The 20,579-nt window shown below is 43.0% G+C and overlaps 1 protein-coding gene across 1 annotated transcript in view; it reads left to right on the top strand.

Moving 5' to 3' along the window:
• Positions 1 to 20,579, top strand: part of LOC124795490 (atrial natriuretic peptide receptor 1-like) — a 693,719-nt gene that overhangs the window by 168,915 nt on the left and 504,225 nt on the right. The gene's annotated exons all lie outside the window — the stretch shown is intronic.

The raw sequence follows: 20,579 nt of genomic DNA, 5'->3' as shown, positions 1-20,579 counted from the left end.
TGAAATCCAAACTGGCGTGACCACTCCGTCCATGATTCCTTAGCTGGATCAAACGGCCTAAAAGGCGGTGCAACTGCGAGTTGTGGCTGCGGTAGCGGTGGAGCTGCGGCTGCCGCGTCGTTTCGCAGTGCACGGTGACCCTGGATGAGCTGTCCAAGGGCATCCAATAACGCCTGCGTCTGCTGATTCTGCAAGCGATAAAATTCGGACAGTACATCTGGCGAAGCCATGACACAAGTAAATGTAAGCGATTAGAAAGAACAAGACCCTTTCCGTTGACTTGTCGCCAACTGTTGTGGCGTAGCAAGACAGCCACGCCACAGAAGTAGCCGAAAGGCATGCGTTTAGCAGGCAAGAGATAGGTCTGTAACAGGATACGTAATGAATGCTATAAAGAAAAGTACGTAGCTTCTGTACTACTTAACTTTAATCCATCCTTTTGGTACATCTGGAGATTGTGGCGATACAAGTGAGACTCTTTAGATACATGCAATGTTACTAATGGCGCCTTGCTAGGCCGTAGCCATGGACTTAGCTGAAGGCTATTCTAACTATTGGCTCGGCTAATGAGCAATGCTTCGTCCGTGTAGTCGCTAGCAAAGTCGTCCGTACAACTGGGGCGAGTGCTAGTCCGTATCTCGAGACCTGCCTTGTGGTGGCGCTCGGTCTGCGATCACACAGTGGCGACACGCGGGTCAGACATGTACTAATGGACCGCGGCCGATTTAAAGCTACCACCTAGCAAGTGTGGTGTCTGGCGGTGACACCACATCATCACTACTACATAGTGATCTGTCCAGATCCGCTCCTGGGTCCACATTGAAATTCAGTAACTGATTTCGGAGTCTTTGTCTGACCATGATGTAATCTAAACGAAATCTTCCTGTATCACTCGGCCATTTCCTATTATACCTTCTCCTCTACCGATTCTTGAACAGAGTGTTTGCTATTGCTAGTTGAATTTTATTTCAGAACTCAATTATTCTTTCCCCTCTCTCATTCCTTTTCCCAAGCCCGTATTGTCCTGTAACCTTTTCTTCTACTCCTTCCCCTACTACTGCATTCCTGTCCCCCACGACTATTAGATTTTCTTCTTCCTTTTTGTAATGGATTACCCTTGTAGTATGCTCACATACTTTCTCTATGTCCTCATCTTCAGCTTGCTACTTCCGCATATGTAACTGAACTATCGTTGTCGGTGTTGGTTTGCTGTCGATTCTGGTAAGGATAACCCTATTACTGATCTGTTCACAATAACACACACTCTATGTCCTACCTTCCTATTCCTGACTGATCCTGTTCTCATTATAACATTTTCTGCAGATATTTATATTACCCTATACTCATTTGACCGGTTTCTAGCATCGCTATCACATTTAAGCTTCTGCCATTCCACGCCCCGAATCGTAGAACGCTATCCTTCCGTTGATTATTCAATCTTTTTCTCAGAGTCTCATCCCCCTGGCGGTCCCCTCCCGGTGATACGAATAGGGGACTATTCCGTATTCTTTTGCCGATGAGTAGATCATCAGGACACTTTTTCAATTACAGGCAAAATATCCTGTGTGCTGACCGGGGCGCCCGAACGGTTCTAGGCGCTACAGCCTGGAACCGCGTGACCGCTACGGTCACAGGTTCGAATCCTGCCATGGGGATGGGTGTGTGTGATGTCCTTAGGTTATTTAGGTTTAAGTAGTTCTAAGTTCTAGGGGCCTGATGACCTTAGAAGTTAAGTCCCATAGTGTTCAGAGCCGTTTGAACCATTTTGTCCTGTAGATACACGTTATGTGTCTTTACGCAGTGGTTTCCATTGCCTTCTGCATCCTCATGCCGTTGATCATTGCTTATTCTTCCGTTTTTAGGGGCAGTTTCCCATAACAAGGGCCTGCGTCCTCTTTGAGAAGGCTGTTGGCAGATGAGGGTAACTTCTTATACCGGAAGTCTTCGGCCACAAATGCTGATTATTGATCAAATCTTAAGCGGTGGCGGGTTTCTAACACGGGACTGAGGACGTTTTGATTATGAATCAATGAAGCTTTCCCTAGACCACGGGTCGACTGAAGTCTTTGCTTATTATTGTATATGCCTTGTAGAACATTTCATGAAGGTAAGGATCACCCATGGTGTACAATCCCTGTGCGGAGACTACTAAAGTAACAGCGACTACTGCTCAACAGGTGTGAAACAAAGCAAAGGGAAATGCTAAATGAAACGTATTTATCTGTTAAAATGCTGTAGTAGAATATTATCCGCAGGACTCTCATGAAGCCCACAGAAATTCTGTTCAAATACAAATGATATCACTGGCATCAAACTTAGTGTACGTAGCGAAAGCATAACCTCTGGACTCCTTTTCACATATTCGTTTACACGCCGCGTGGGGCAGCCGCGCCGTCTATGATGCCTTCTCACGGTCCGAGCGGCTCCCCCCGTCGGAGGTTCGAGTCCTCCCTCGGGCATGGGTGTGTGTGTTGTCCTTAGCGTCAGTTAGCTTAAGTTAGATTAAGTAGTGCGTAAGCTTTGGGACCGATGACCTCAGCAGTTTGGTCCCATAAGATCTTACCACACACACACGCACATTCCGTTACATAGAAAATTGCAGGAGTATGACCCCAGTCCAAAACTCTCGTCGCTGCAAAGATAGGTAATATACACTACCAGGCAAAAAAGATTAAGTACTCGGAAGGCATGGTCGAATGCCAGTGTAATTTCGTACACAAACACAATTTCAGTGGGGATGTAAGTGATCAGAGTTGCAGTTCTCTCTGACAGGTAGGACGGCCTGCAGAGTGCTGTTCAAGAATCTGTAGAGGAGAAGGTATACCTGGAAATGACCGAGTGATACAGGAAGATTTCAGTTAGATTACATCACGGTCAGACAGATTCCGAAGTCAGTTAGTGGTTTGTAATGATTACCCAGGAGCGGATGTGGACTCAGATCACTATGTAGTAGTGATGAAGATTAGGCTGAATTTGAAGAGATTAGTAAGGAGGAATCAATACGCAGAGAAATGGGATACGGAAGTACTAAGGAATGACGAGGTACGCATGAATTTCTCTAAAGCTATAGATACAACAATAAGGAACAACTCCGTAGGCAGTATAGTTGAAAAGGAATGGACATCTCTACAAATGGCAATCACAGAAGTTGAAAAGAAACACATATGTATATAGAAGGTAACTGCGGAGTAACCGTGGATAACAGAAGAAATATTTCAGTTAATCTCTGAAAGAAGGAAGTACAAAAATGTTCAGGGAAATTCAGGAATACAGAAACACATGTTGCTGAGGAATGAAATAAACAGGAAGGGCAGAGAAGCTAAGACGACTTGGCTGCATGAGAAATAATTGGCGGTAGAACTGACTCATCACCCGCGGTGAAGTTAAGAGCAAGAGTATTAACATTAAGAGTGTAATGGGAATTCCACTGTTAAATGCAGAAATCGAATAGGTGGAAAGAGTACACTGAGGGCCTCTATGAGGGGCAAGATTTTGTACGTGACAGAAGAACAAGGAGTCGATTTAGAAGAGATAGGGGATCCAGTATTAGAATCAGAATTTAAGAGAGCTTTGGAGGACTTGAGATCAAATAAAACACAAAGTACAGAAATCATTCCATCAGTATTTCTAAAATCATTGGGAGATGTGACAACAAAACGACTATTCACGGTAGAATGTATGAGTCTGGTGACATATCATCTGACTTTCAGAAAATTATCATCCACAATTCCTAAAACCGCAAGGCCTGACAAGTGCGAGAATTATCGCATAGTCAGCTTAACATTTTATGCATCCAAGTTGCTTATAAGAATAATAGACAGAAGAGTGGAAAAGAAAACTGAGGATGTGTTAGATGACGATCAGTTTCGCTTTAGGAAAGGTAAGGGCACCAAAGAGGCAATTCTGGCATTACGTTTGATAATGGTAGAGCGGATGTAGGGGAAAAAAAGACACGTTCGTAGGATTTGTTGACCTCGAAAAAGCGTTAGAGAATGTAAAATAGTACAAGATGTTCTAAATTTTGAGAAAAGTAGGAGTAAGCCATAGGGAGAGACGGGTAACGTACAATATGTACATGACCAAAGAGGGAATAATAGGAGTGCAGCACCAAGAACGAACGGCTCGGACGAGAAGAGGTGTAAGACGGGGATATATTCGTTCGGCCCCATTGTAAATCGAAGAAGCAATGACGGAAATAAAAGAAAGGTTCAGGAGTGGAATTAAAATACGAGGTGAAAGGATATCAATGATACGATTCGCTGATGATGTAGCTATCTTGAGTGAAAGTGAAGAAGAATTACATGATCTGCGGAATGGAATGAACAGTCTAATGAGTACAGAATACGGACTGAGAGTAAATCGAAGAAAGGCGAAATAACGAGAAGTAGCACAAATGAGAATAGCGAGAAACATTACATCATGATTGAGGTCACGAAGCAGGTGAAGTTAAGGCATTCTGCCCCCAGGCAGTAGAATGACCAATGACGGACGGAGCAGGGAGGACATAAAAAGCAGACTAGCAATAGCAAAAAGGCGTTCGTGGCCAAGAGAAGTCTGTTGGTATCAGACATAGGCCTTAATTTGGGGAATACATTTCCGAGAATGTAAGTTTGGAGTACAGCATTGTTTCGTAGTGAAACAATCGGAAAACCGGAACAGAAGAAGCATTTGAGATTTGGTGCAACAGGCGAACGAACGTTGAAAATTAGGTGGACCGATAAGGTAAGGAATGTTGAGGTTCTGCGCAGAATCGGAGAGGAAAGGAATATGTGGAAAACAGTGGCAAGGAAAAGGTACAGGATGCTAGGACACCTGCTAAGACATCAAGGAATGACTTCCATGGTAGTAGAGGGAGTTGTAGAGGGCAAAAACTGTAGAGGAAGGCAGAGATTGGAATAAATACATCCAGCAAATAATTTAGGACGTAGATTGCAAGTGCTACACCGAGATGAAGAGGTTGGCACAGGAGAGGAATTCGTGGCGGGCCGTATCAAGTCGACTGGTATATAAAAAAAATTATCATAATAAAATAAAATAAAAGAGATCATAAAGAACTTAAATGCGATCACGAATGGGTGTACTGAGATGTTAGAGCTCAGTATGTTGTCCTCGACGGCAGACAAGGGCATCGTTAGGAGTCACCCAGGGAAGTTGTATAGGACCACTGTTATTCTCTATACGCGTAAATGTTCTGTCGGACAGCGTAAGCAGCAGTTTGCGGCTGTTTGCTGATGATACTGTGGTGTATGGACAGGTGTCTGTTGCGATGTATGACAGCTAGCTGCAAGTGTAGGAAATTGCAAGAAATTGCAAGAAACAAAGCCATAACGTTCGAGTACAGCTTAAGCACGGTGCCGATTGACACTGTCACGTGAGGTGTAATGTTTCAGAGCAGCATGAAGTGGAATAAGCATGTAAGGAGGGCGAACGGTTACTTCAATTTACTGGGAGAATTTTAGGAAAATCTGGTTCATCTGTAAAGGAGACCGTATGCAGTACACTAGTGCGATCCAATGTTTAGTACTGTTCGAGTGTTTAGGATCTGTGCCCGGTTGAATTACAGGTATACATTGAATTCAGAGGCGTGCTGCTAGAGATGTTACCGGCAGGTACTAACAACGCCCAAGTATTAGGAGAATCTTCGGGAACTCAAATGGAAACCACTGTAGGAAGGGAGACACTCTTTTCTCTCTATCGAGAGAATTTAGAGAATCGGCTTTTAGAGGCTGACTGCGTAACGATTCTGCTGCCGCTTACGTACATTTCACGTGTTGTTGTGGTCATCAGTCCTGAGACTGGTTTGATGCAGCTCTCCATGCTACTCTATCCCGTGCAAGATTCTTCATCTCCCAGTACCTACTGCAGCCTACATCCTTCAGAATCTGCTTAGTGTATTCATCTCTTGGTCTCTCTCTACGATTTTTACCCTCCACGCTGCCCTCCAATACTAAATTGGTGATCCCTCGATGTCTCAGAACATGTCCTACCAAACGATCCCTTCTTCTAGTCAAGTTGTGCCACAAACTCCTCATCTCCCCAATTCTATTCAATACCTCCTCATTAGTTATGTGAGCTACCCATCTAATCTTCAGCATTCTTCTGTAGCACCACATTTCGAAAGCTTCTATTCTCTTCTTGTCTAAACTATTTATCGTCCACGTTTCACTTCCATACATGGCTACACTCCATACAAATACTTTCAGAAACGACTTCCTGACATTTAACTCTATACTCGATGTTAACAAATTTTTCTTCTTCAGAAACGCTTTCCTTGCCATTGACAGTCTACATTTTATATCCTCTCAACTTCGTCCATCATCAGTTATTTTGCTCCCCAAACAGCAAAACTCCTTTACTACTTTAAGTGTCTCATTTCCTAATCTAATTCCCTCAACATCACCCGACTTAATTCGACGAAATTTGATTATCCTCGTTTTGCTTTTGTTGATGTTCAGCTTATACCCTCCTTTCAAGACACTGTCCATTCCGTTCAGCTGCTCTACCAAGTCCTTTGCTGTCTCTGACAGAATTACTATTCAATCGGCGAACCTCAAAATTTTTATTTCTTCTCCATGGATTTTAATACCTACTCCGGATTTTTCTTTTGTTTCCTTTATTGCTTGCTCAATATACAGATTGAATAACATCGGGAGAGGCTACAACCCTGTCTCACTCCCTTCCCAACCACTGCTTCTCTTTCATACCCCTCGATTCTTATAACTGTCGTCTGCTTTCTGTACAAATTGTAAGTAGCCTTTCGCTCCTTGTACTTTACCCCTGCCACCTTCAGAATTTGAAAGAGAGTATTCCAGTCAACATTTTCAAAAGCTTTCTCTAAGTCTACAAATGCTAGAAACATAGGTTTGCCTTTCCTTCACCTTTCTTCTAACAAGGGAACCTCCCCATCGCACCCCCCCCCCCCCAGATTTAGTTATAAGTTGGCACAGTGGATAGGCCTTGATAAACTGAACACAGACCAATCGAGAAAACAGGAAGAAGTTGTGTGGAACTGTGAAAAAATAATCAAAATATACAAACTGAGTAGTCCATGGGATACATAGGCAACATCATGGAGAGTATATGCCAAGGAGAGCTGTGGTCCCGTGGTAGTGTTAGGAGCTGTAGGATGAGAGGTCCATGGTTCAAGTCTTCCCTCTAGTGAAAATTTTACTTTCTTTATTTTTGCATAGTTATTATCTGTCCGTTCGTTCATTGACGTCTCTGTTCACTGTAATAAGTTTAGTGTCTGTGTTTTGCGACCGCATCGCAAAACCGTGCGATTAGTAGACGAAAGGACGTGCCTCTCCAATGGGAACCGAAAACATTTGATCGCAAGGTCATAGGTCAACCGATTCCTCCACAGGAAAACACATCTGATATATTCTATACGATACTGGTGACGGCATGTGCGTCACATGACAGGAATATGTTGTCGACCCACCTAACTTGTACACTTGGTGAATGGGTAAAAAGATTATTCTACCTTGCCCGATTTAGGTTTCCTTGTGGATGTGATAATCACTCCCAAAAATGTGATGAAAACATAAGAGTTTGTCACATAAACTGAAAATAAAAAATTAAACTTTTCACTCGATGGAAGATTTGAACCAAGTACTTTTCGTTCCGCAGCTGCTAACGTTACCACGACACCACTGTCCTTGATGTTGCCTATCTTCCCATGAACTACTCAGTTTGTATAATTTGCTTATTTTTTCACAGTTCCATACAACTTCCTCCTGTTTTCTCAATTGATCTGTGTTCAGTTTTTCAAGGCCTATCCACTGTGCCAACTTATAACTAAATCTGAGGGGGGTGCTATGGGGAGGTTCCCTTGTAAGATAATTCGTAGGGTCAGTATTGCCTCACGTGTTCCAACATTTCTACGGAATCCGAACTGATCTTCCCCGAGGTCGGCTTCTATCAGTTTTTCCATTCGTCTGTAAAGAATTTGCGTTAGTGTTTTGCAGCTGTGACTTATTAAAGTGATAGTTCGGTAATTTTCACATCTGTCAACACCTGATTTCTTTGGGATTGGAATTATTATATTCTTCTTGAAGTCTGAGGGTATTTCACCTGTCTCATACATCTTGCTCACCAGATGGTAGAGTTTTGTCAGGACTGGCACGTCCAAGGCTGTCAGTAGTTCTAATGGGATGTTGTCTACTCCTGGGGCCTTGTTTTGACTTAGGTCATTCAGTGCTCTGTCAAACTCTTCACGCATTATCATATCTTCCATTTCATCTTCATCTACCTCCTCTTCCATTTCCATAATATTGTCCTCAAGTACATCGCCCTTGTATAAACCCTGTTTATACTCCTTCCACCTTTCTGCTTTCCCTTCTTTGCTTAGAACTGGGTTTCCATCTGAGCTCTTGATATTCATGCAAGTGGTTCTCCTTTCTCTAAAGGTCTCTTTAAGTTTCCTGTAGGCAGTATCTATCTTACCCTTAGTGAGATAAGCCTCTACATCCTTAGATTTGTCCTCTAGCCATCCCTGCTTAGCCATTTTGCGCTTCCTGTCGATATCATTTTTGAGACTTTGTATTCCTTTTTGCCTGCTTCATTTATATTTTCTCCTTTCGTCATTTAAAATCAATATTTCTTCTGTTACACAAGGGTTTCATCTACATCTACATTTACATCTACATGATTATTCTGCAATTCACATTTAAGTGCTTGGCAGAGGGTTCATCGCACCACAATCATACAATCTCCCTACCATTCCACTCCCGAACAGCGCGCGGGAAAAACGAACACCTAAACCTTTCTGTTCGAGCTCTGATTTCTCTTATTTTATTTTGATGATCATTCCTACCTATGTAGGTTGGACTCAACAAAATATTTTCGCATTCGGAAGAGAAAGTGTGTGACTGAAATTTCGTAAATAGATCTCGCCGCGAAGAAAAACATCTTTGCTTTAATGACTTCCATCCCAACACGCGTATCATATCTGCCACACTCTCTCCCCTATTACGTGATAATACAAAACGAGCTGCCTTTTTTGCACCCTTTCGATGTCCTCCGTCAATCCCACACCGCTCAGCAATATTCTAACAGAGGGCGTACGAGTGTAGTGTAAGCTGTCTCTTTAGTGTCTCTAAGTGTCCTGCCAATGAAACACAACTTTTGGCTCGCCCACAATATTGTCTATGCGGTCTTTCCAACTGACGTTGTTCGCAATTTTTACACCCAGGTACTTAGTTGAATTGACAGCCTTGAGAATTGTACTATTTATCGAGTAATCGAGTTCCAACAGATTTCTTTTGGAACTCATCTGGATCACCTCACACTTTTCATTATTTAGCGTCAACTGCCACCTGCCACACCATACAGCAATCTTTTCTAAATCGCTTTGCAACTGACACTGGTCTTCGGATGACCTTACTAGACGGTAAATTACAACATCACCTGCGAAAAACCTAAGAGAACTGCTCAGATTGTCACCCAGGTCATTTATATAGATCAGGAACAGCAGAGATCCCAGGACGCTTCCCTGGGGAACACCTGATATCACTTCAGTTTTACTCGAAGTTTTGCCGTCTATTACTACGAACTGCGACCTTCCTGACAGGAAATCATGAATCCAGTCGCACAACTGAGACGATACCCCATAGGCCCGCAGCTTGATTAGAAGTTGCTTGTGAGGAACGGTGTCAAAAGCTTTCCGGAAATCTAGAAATACGGAATCAACTTGAGATCCCCTGTCGATAGCGGCCATTACTTCGTGCGAATAAAGAGCTAGCTGCGTTGCTCAAGAACGATGTTTTCTGAAACCATGCTGATTACGTATCAATAGATCGTTCCCTTCGAGGTGATTCATAATGTTTGAATACAGTATATGCTCCAAAACCCTACTGCAAACCGACGTCAATGATATAGGTCTGTAGTTCGATGGATTACTTCTACCACCCTTCTTAAACACTGGTGGGACCTGCGCAATTTTCCAATCTGTAGGTACAGATCTATCGGTGAGCGAGCGGTTGTATATAATTGCTAAGTAGGGAGCTATTGTATCAGTGTAATCGGAAAGGAACCTAATCGGTATACAATCTGGACCTGAAGACCTGCCCGTATCAAGCGATTTGAGTTGCATCGCAACCCCTAAGGTATCTACTTCTAAGAAACTCATGCTAGCAGCTGTTCGTGTTTCAAATTCTGGAATATTCCATTCGTCTTCCCTGGTGAAGGAATTTCGGAAAACTGCGTTCAATAACTCCGCTTTAGCGGCACAGTCGTCGGTAACAGTACCATCGGCACTGCACAGCGAAGGTATTGACTGCGTCTTGCCGCTTGTGTACTTTACACACGACCAGAATTTCTTTGGATTTTCTACCAAATTTCGAGACAATGTTTCGTTATGGAACCTATTAAAGGCATCTCGCATTGAAGTCCGTGCCGGGTTTCTACTACCCCTTGTCTTTTTACCTGTTTGTTCCTCTGCTGCCTTCACTATTTCATCCCTCAAAGCTACCCATTCTTCTCCTACTGTATTTCTTTCCCCCATTCCTGTCAATTGTTCCCTTATATTCTCCCTGAATCTCTGTAAAACCTCTGGTTCGTTCAGTTTATCCAGGTCCCATCTCCTTAAATTCTCACCTTTTTGCAGTTGCTTCAGTTTTAATCTACAGTTCATAACCAATAGACTGTGGTCAGATTCCACATCTGCCCCTGGAAATGTATTACAATTTAAAACCTGGTTCGTAAATCTCTGTCTTACCATTATATAATCTATCTGATACCTTTTAGTATCTCCAGGATTCTTCCATGTATACAACCTTCTTTCATGATTCTTGAACCAAGTGTTAGCTATGATTAATTTATCCTCTGTGCAAAATTCTACCAGGCGGCTTCCTCTTTCATTTCTTAACCCAAATCCATATTCACCTACTATGTTTCCTTCTCTCCCTTTTCCTACTCTTGAATTCAAGTCACCCATGACAATTAAATTTTCTTCTCCCTTCACTACCTGAACAATTTCTTTTATATCTTCATACATTTCATCAATTTCTTCGTCATCTGCAGAGCTAGTTGGCATATAAACTTGTACTACTGTAGTAGACGTGGGCTTCGTGTCTATCTTGGCCACAATAATGCGTTCACTATGCTGATTGTAGTAGCCTACCCGCACTCCTATTTTTTTTATTCATTATTAAACCTACTCCTGCATTACCCCTATTTGATTTTGCATTTATAACCTTGTATTCACCTGACCAAAAGTCTTGTTCCTCCTGCCAACTTCACTAATTCCCACTATATCTAACTTTAACCTATCCATTTCCCTTTTTAAATTTTCTAACCTACCTGCCCGATTAAGGGATCCGACATTCCATGCTCCGATCCATAGAACGCCAGTTTTCTTTCTCCTGATAACGACGTCCTCTTGAGTAGTCCCCGCCCGGAGATCCGAATGGGGGACTATTTTACCTCCGGAATATTTTACCCAAGAGGACACCAAAAATTACGGCTGTAGTTTCCCCTTGCTTTCAGCCGTTCGCAGTACCAGAACAGGAAGGCCATTTTGGTTAGTGTTACAAGGCCAGATTAGTCAGACTCTTGCTTTGTCTGGCCTCTCAACAGATACCCCTCCGTTGTGGTTGCACCTACGATACGGCTATCTGTATCGTTGAGGCACGCAAGCCTCCCCACCAACGGGACGGTCCATGGTTCATGGGGGGGGGGGGGGGGGGGGACATTTCACGTAAGGACCGCGTATATAGGGTTAGAGAGATTAGGGCTATTAGGGAAACATATAGACAGTAGTTTTCCCTCCCCCTGTTTGCGAATGGAACAGGAGAGGCGTTGGCTAATAATGGTACAGGGTACCCTTCGCCCTGCACCATTCGGCGGCTTACAAAGTACGTATGCAGATGTAGGAATTCGGCCACACGACAAAAACAACACTTCCTTCCAATTTCGGAGGAACTCAACGGCAAACAGCCTCCACTAGGAACCCTCTGGATGAAAGTGAGGGATCGCTGCCTCTAACCCAACGCTCATTTTCTTTGACTAACAGCTAGCGTTACATTTTTCCGGAAACAGAGTTTGGATCTGGTGGCTTGTTATTGTGGTCTAACGAAGCATCCGGCAGCCACGGAACCAGTCACTGGGGAACTGCCTCAGCTGGGAGCGGTAAGTCAGTTGCTGAGAGCAGGCAGTGCAGAGCAGCCGGCGCCGCCCACACGGCAACGGCGGGCAGGCGTCTGCGCCCTCTCTGCCGCCGCCGTGGCTGCATTATTCATGGCCGACAAAGGCGCCGTTACACGCGCCGGCAGCCGATCCGGGGCGAGAACGTCTGGAGAGCAGCAGGTCGCCGAGATTGTGTGCGAGGGAGCGAACTGCACATCATCATCTCTGAGGATCGTTGGGTACTTTGTTACCGGAGATCTCTGTGCTACCGGGAGGGAGGACGGTGGGCTTCGAGCGTAGTGCTCTCGTGTCTGAAGACTCGTAGCGCCTACATCGGCCGCCATGCTGTATTTATACACTACGTCTAAATCGGTCTATAAGCGATTAAGGATTGTTTGCATATTTCGGGTTGTAAACCTTATGTCACCGAGGCAATATCTGAAGCAGCAACGTATTAGAGCATCAAAATATGGCAATACTTCATTAAATAACACACACACACACACACACACACACACACACACACACACACACACATACATACACGAGCATAATAACAGGCTCCTTCAAAAAATGTCGCTCTCTATCGCGATTTTGTCTGATTTTGTTCCTGCAAATGGAAACACGGAGCTATGACCAATTCGTCAATTTAAAATCAGGAAGGCGGATGTTCAGTCTATGACCCTCGGCAAATATACAGTTATTTGCAACACTGTGTCCGAAATCCCTTAATCGTCACGTTGTACACGGCTCTCTGTTATTAAAATAGAGACATATTGCTGTCAAAAATGCAGACTTCTATCTTAAGAACACTTCATTTAATGTACTTTGCAGAGAAATTCATAGCCGGCCGGTGTGACCTTGCGGTTCTAGGCGCTTCACTCTGGAACCACGCGACCGCTACGGTCGCAGGTTCGAATCCTGCCCAGGGCATGGATGTGTGTGATGTCCTTAGGTTAGTTAGGTTTAAGTAGTCCCAAGTTCTACGGGACTGATGACGTCAGATGTTAAGTCCCATAGTGCTCAGAGCCATTTGAACCATTTTTAGAGAAATTCATGGTCGCATGGAAGTGGGTCTCCTTATCTCTTTACACAGAATGGCAACATAACCTCTTGGCTGTGAATCAATTCAGATGCCAAGTGTGTAACCGTATGTATTATAAGAGGGTTGGAACTTAAATAGTGGCTACTATTTATTCACAACCGATACAAAAGTCTTACATGTTTTCACCTGTTTCTTTCCTTTAAAGTAGTCACCAGCGTTGTGTAGAACCCGTTGCCAGCGATTTGGAAGGCGTAGTATAACGTTAGCAGAGTCTGTTCTGTTGATGGTGCGAATGGAGCGGTCTAAAGTTATGGTGATTCTCGTGTACGACTCTGATGGTGTTATCCTAACGCATTACGTTCCTCCACGGCAGACCGTCAATGCACAGCATTACTGTTTGTTTTTGGAGCATCATGTGCGACCAGCTTTGCGAAAGAAGCGGCGACACATTCTGCGCAAACACCCATCATTTTGCACGACGATGCTCGGGCGCATACAGCGCAAGCTGCGGCTTCTTTCTTCGGTCGATGGGACTGGGAAGTACTGCACCATCCACCATACTCCCCGTACTTAAGTCCTTGTGACTTTCATTTGATTCCGAAGATGAAGGAACCACTTCGTGGCATTCCCTTCAGAACTGTTCTAGAGATTCGACAGGCAGTAGACCGCTCCATTCGCACCATCTACAGTACAGGCTCTGGTAACGGTATACTACGCCTTCCACATCGCTGGCAACGGGTTCTACACAAGGCTGGTGACTACTTTGAAGGACAAGAAAACTTGCAAAAATGTAACTCTTTTGCATTGGTTGTGAATAAATAGTTGCCACCATTTAAGTTCCAACCCTCGTAATTTGTTCTAAGTGATGCACTGTTTCTGCGCAGGTTGTACTTCCGTAGTTTAGGCGTAAATTTCATAATCTTACCTAGTTGTAACAGACCAAGCTTTGTTGTTGCTCAGTCTGTTTAAATGGAAAAGAAAGAAAATAGAATGCAGCCATTTCTACTATATATGGGAATTGGATATATGTCCTAATCTACTTCCCTCCCCTGTCTCGTCCGTCACCTCCGCCCCCCCTCTCTGTCCACCTTCTCCTGCCCCCTCTCTATGTCATTCTTCCCCTTCCAGATTTCTATGTCCATTTCCTCCCAATCCTCCGCTTCCTCACTCTCTCTGACCTTGAACCTTGTCTACTGTTACTGCAAATTCAGCTTCTGAGGTAGTAGTTGTAGTAGTAGCAGTAGTAGTATTCTAATCATAAACCAGTACACCATAAGTACAACTTTCCTGTCTGTTAACAACGTTTCACTGTAGTATATATTACAACGTTTCGATATTATTAAATTCATATAAATTTGTGTAATACATATATTTAAAAATAGGTAAATAGAAACAAACACACATATCACTGGAACACTGTATCAAAATTTCAAAGCAATCTGTCAAGAACTTCCGGAGACTAACGATTTTGAACAAACCAACATTTACATTTTTATAACGCTTACTCTTTTATTACACATATATTACATGTATACCAGATATCGGTCCAGTAGGTCTATAAACACGTTTATTCTAGCGTAAAATTGTTTCAAAATTTCAAAATAATCCGTGAAGAACTTTGAGAGATTTTGAAGAAACGAACATCTACATTTGTACTTTAGAGACTGTAAATGTTCCTAATCACAAATCGTCGAACCTTTCTAACCGAATGCTTTGAAATTTTAACACAACGCTACATTCAAATACGCGTATGCTTTTATATGACTACTTTTTTGTTATATAATAATATAATTCTTTTATACATTTTATAAAAGAGAAATGTTGTTACAAAAAAATGTTAAAAAGTTAAATATGTGCTTAAAATACGCCTGTATCACGGTGCTACCTTGTGTCAAAATTTCAAAGCAGTCTGTTGTGTACATAGTTCCGCGTAGTCAGCGCGTACACAACTTTCCCACTAGAGCGCGCCCCGCTAAGCACAACAGCGCAGGCGCAGCGCTCGTCCGTCTCCGCACTACGAGATGGCGCTGCCATAGAGACGGACCAAATTCTGCTTCCGCCGATCTGCGTATTAATATGTAACGCAGCCAATGAGATTGCCGCTAACGTAGAACCTTTTCTCCTCTCGGATCACACTCGCGCAGTGATACATGAACACGCGAAGTATTATAATGAGTGTACAGACCGCCGATTAGTCAGTCTGCATTAGTCTGTACCAGTCTGTACGAGTTCTACATTTGTCTGTTCCAGTCTGTAGTCAAGTTTCAGTCTGCGCCTAATAAGATTACCATATTCCTGCACATAGCCATGATGATAATTCTATAGACACTTTTGTTAAGTATCAGAGATATATGTGAGAATAAGATTAACGTACCAATACCAAAGGAACTTCAGATTGTCAATTGTAAATAGCAACCAGAACCAAGTTAAGTAATTTTTATGCTTGTTATTTTAATAAATGTGTGTGAAAATTAACCGAGTTCTGTTTAAAGCTGGTCACCATCAATCTGGTACTCTAAGCGTGCAAGTGGCATTTCTATCGTCTGACCTAACAGCAGAAGATAAACACGCCACAATAAGACCACGGGACATATTGCTGACACTCGCCTACTTCGTTAGAGCGACAAGTCAAATAATCCGATGGTGTGTGTACTGAAGGTCTTATAGTATGCACACCACACAGACATTCAAGAACTTTCAGAGACACACGATTTTGAACAAACGAACATTTACATTTTTATTTACATAGACTGATGTGTCAGAGCAAATGATTTCAACGCTGTTCCTGTGACACTTGCATTGCTGGATCATTTGGTACCACGCATTATAAGCACTTTAAAATCTGACTGACATAGGCGGCCAGGTTGGCCGAGCGGTTCTAGGCACTACAGTCTGGAACCGAGAGACCGCTCCGGTCACAGGTTCGAATCCTGCCTCGGGCATGGATGTGTGACATGTCCTTAGGTTCCAGAATGAGATTTTCACTCTGCAGCGGAGGTGCGCTGATACGAAACTTCCTGGCAGATTAAAACTGTGTGCCCGACCGAGACTCGAACTCGGGACCTTTGCCTTTCGCGGGCAAGTGCTCTACCAACTGAGCTACCGAAGCACGACTCACACCAGGTCTCACAGCTTCACTTCTGCCAGTATCAAATTCGCAGGAGAGCTTCTGTAAAGTTTGGAAGGTAGGAGACGAGATACTGGCAGAAGTGAGGCTGTGAGACCGGGCGTGAGTCCCGCTTCAGTAGCTCAGTTGGTAGAGCACTTGCCCGCGAAAGGCAAAGGTCCCGAGTTCGAGTCTCGGTCGGGCACACAGTTTTAATCTGCCAGGACGTTTCATATCAGCGCACGCTCCGCTACAGAGTGAAAATCTCATTCTGGAAACATCCCCCAGGCTGTGGCTAAGCCATGTCTCCGCAATATCCTTTCTTTCAGGAGTGCTAGTTCTGCAAGATTCGCAGGAGAGCTTCTGTAAAGTTTGGAAGGTAGGAGACGAGATATTGGCAGAAGTGAAGCTGTGAGAGCGGGTGTGAGTCGTGCTTCGGTAGCTCAGTTGGTAGAGCACTTGCCCGCGAAAGGCAAAGGTCCCGAGTTCGAGTCTCGGTCGGGCACACAGTTTTAATCTGCCATGAAGTTTCATGTCCTTAGGTTAGTTAGGTTTAATTAGTTCTAAGTTCTAGGTGATTGATGACCTTAGAAGTTAAGTCCCATAGTGCTCAGAGCCATTTGAACCAGTTTTTGACTGACATAGTACCTAAGTTATCGATGTTTACTTTATCTCAAGACGTTTTCACAACCGAAATGAACGAGTGAAGTGTAAGTGAAAATCAGACAGAACCAATTTTATAATCTGTCTGTCCATGTTTGGATCACAATTGAAATTGAAATTAGAAAGCAGAATTACCGCCGTTTCTTCCACGAGTTGTGGAAGAAATGTTTTTTTTTCAGTAATCTTCCACTCCCGATGTAATAGATTTACGTGGGAGTATAGCTGGAAAGTATTTTATATTGGACTCCCGTGAGAATTTGTAACCGCCATGATGTAGTTGGCCAAGAAAGAAAATTCGAGGGTCGTTAGCTGGCGCTCTCATGCAGCAGCTGTTCGAGCTTAGATAGAAATTAGATGACTGTTTGCTACTCAACCCTTGACTGCATGAGAGAAGTATTTACAGTTTCTTGTTCAAAAAATGGTTCAAATGGCTCTACGCAATATGGGACTTAACATCTGAGGTCATCAGTCCCTTAGACGTAGAACTGCTTAAACTTAACTAACCTAAGGACATCACACATAGCCATGCGCGAGGCAGGATTCGAACCAGCGACTGTAGCATCAGCGCGGTTCCGACAATTTCTTGTTTCCAGAGTCAAAGATAGTAGAGTAATGTAATATTACGTTCACCAAACAGCGAATGTCTTTTAGGAAGGACGCTCCACTATCGGTACAACTTTCGTTTTACCTCAGATAACCGAAAAGTAAAGAGAATTTAACCTTGAAACGCACTTTGGTTTCATAGACTTCGGGAATGCATGTGACAACGCTTTTGTCGAAGAGCTATGGAATAGAATTCAACTCCGAGGATGCTCCTCACATGTATTACTGGTAGGTAATAGTACTTATGAAGACACAGCAATAGTGACAGACATTGATGAAAAATTAACAAATCAATTAGCAGCTAATAGAGGCGTGAAGTAAACATACAATTTACCTCGTACGTTATTCCATCTTTGATTTGGTAATGCCGTTTGGAGATGTTCAGTCCTGAGTTTTTGACAATCTGACATAAAAATACAATACATAATCTGAACCAGATATACATATATATAAATGTTCTTCTTAACACAATTAAAACAATTTATTGTCAAGTAAAAATTCAGGCTCAAATTGTAGTTATCAAGATTTTTAAAAGTTACCAAACGATATAAGACGCTAAATTCAATAAATATGAGGACTTTGGGAAAGACTGGGAATAGTAATATTCAGTAAAGGTCTAACACGAGAATTACAGAAAGTGTCATGGTTATTTAGTGAAAGTTATTTCATTTACAGACAACAGTAATTTCCACTTGAAATAATAAAAAAATTAGGAGATGATGAGGTTAGTCTAGGCTTCTAGGAGTTTATCAACAGAGTCGCGAAATTAAAGAAACTGCAACTAAAATTTTTTTCTTCATTCTAATGGTATATAGCTGCTATTAGAAGAATCAGTACAAGCGCTGACAGTTCGAGTGGGACAGCGTACCGGCTTATTGCTTCCAGAGTCTTCAGACGTTCTCCTTGAAGCCTCTGGCCAGTCACTGCTGCGATGCGATGTGTCCCAGTCGCAGACGCAGTTTAATTCAATGAAAGGAAATGGAATCAGTGTCCTCCAGCGTTAGTCGTCAGGTCGACATGCTGGGACTTTTCGGTGAAATTCGATGTAGCCACGTTCCTGCTAAGCTAAAAGATTTCTGTCGGAGCACTTCTTTTTTCCATTTATTATGTCCCAAGATTTGTCAGCTGCTGGCCAGTACCACTTTCATCACTCACACCCGTAGTTTGATGGAATTCGTTCTACTCTGTAGAACAATGATTACTTATGTGCCTCGAATAAATTAAAAACGGTCCTGATGTTTCTTAACTAATAAATATACTGAGAAACATATCTTTGAACAGGCTTCTATAATACGTTCTTCAATTTACTCTGCATACAATTTGTAGTGCAGATGGAAAAATTTACCTTTGAATGTCAATTACCCCAACGCATGGTATCACATGACGTAATGAAATGTAAATCTGCAAACAGAGTCAACCTTTTAATGCTTAGAATGTTAAGAGGTTCTGAAAAGAATACGAATTAAGTGTGGTGTCACCGCCAGACACCACACTTGCTAGGTGGTAGCCTTTAAATCGGCCGCGGTCCGGTAGTATACGTCGGACCCGCGTGTCGCCAGTATCAGTCATTGCAGACCGAGCGCCGCCACACGGCAGGTCTAGAGAGACTTCCTAGCACTCGTCCCAGTTGTACAGCCGACTTTGCTAGCGAGGGTTCACTGACAAAATACGCTCTCATTTGCCGAGACGATAGTTAGCATAGCCTTCAGCTACGTCATTTGCTACGACCTAGCAAGGCGCCATTACCAGTTACTATTGATGCTGTAAAACATGTGCCGTCAAGAGCGATGTTCACCAATTATGGATTAAAGTTAAGTATTCCAGCAGCTACGTACGTTTTTTGTTAGTCTCATTTCCTTGTCCTGTTCCAGACCTCACGCCAGCCTGCGTGAGCTTAAACGCGTGCCTTTCGGCTTCCTCCAAACTCCGTGGGTTGGCTCCTGCCAATCCACAAAATTAAGTGCTACAGATTTTGCTGGACGCCCTAGCCAACAATAAGCTAAATACAAATGAAACAAAAACGTGATAAGCAAAAACTAAATAAGCCTTTGAAAACTACCTTTAGAACAGTGAACATAACTGAAACATGTGCACTATTTATGCTATTTGGGTAGTGCATTCACTAATCAAAACAGCAGCCAGACGTCAGACGTTAAAATTAATGATTAAGAACTAATGTAGAAATAAAGAGTCTTAGCACAGAAATAAGATTAAAATGTCGGCTTATTTATTTGGTGTGATCTAAGCTAAATCCGTGAATCGTGGATCCTTGGAGAACAGTAAAAGAATAAATTAAAACCAGTGAAGTTGCAAATGTGGTGGGGAGTAACAAAAATATCAGGGAATAAAAACAAACGTAATGAGCAATATTCAGAGAAATCAAAGAAAAAGGACACTGATAAAAAAGACAAAAAATGAACTTATTAGATTAGTTCTTGTGAAGCCATCGTACAACTTTTTCATGAATCAGTACCGAGAATGTTACGCTTCAGTTGTTGAAAATGTATTATGTATTTACCACAACATGTTTAGGGGCTTCATTATCCAGAATATACAGTTACTATGCCGTTAGGTACCATTAAAAGTAAGAACCCAGCAGCAAATATACATTTCCAAACGTATAAAACTATTTCTTGAGCACTTAATGTTGGCACAAAGCTCTCATATTATGTGCCATCATCTCGAGTCTCCACCGAGCGAGGTGGCGCAGTGGTTAGACACTGGACTCGCATTCGGGAGGACGACGGTTCAGTCCCGCGTCGGGTCATCCTGATTTAGGTTTTCCGTGATTTCCCTAAATCGCTCCAGGCAAATGCCGGGATGGTTCCTTTGAAAGGGCACGGTTGACTTCCTTCCCCATCCTTCGCTAATGCGATAAGACCGATGACCTCGCTGTCTGGTCTCCTTCCCCAAAAACAACCAACAACAATCTCGAGTCTCTGTTCATTTGTCTTAATGATGGACCCCAGTAGAAGAAGGCGAAGGAGCGGATCTCAGGCTCTCCATACATCGTCCCGTGTCCCGTGTCAAGACAGT

The sequence above is a fragment of the Schistocerca piceifrons genome, chromosome 4, assembly GCF_021461385.2.
Source record: "Schistocerca piceifrons isolate TAMUIC-IGC-003096 chromosome 4, iqSchPice1.1, whole genome shotgun sequence".
NCBI lineage: Eukaryota > Metazoa > Arthropoda > Insecta > Orthoptera > Acrididae > Schistocerca > Schistocerca piceifrons.
Note: the sequence above shows the minus strand (reverse complement) of the source record. Positions and strands in the feature narration are given on the sequence as shown.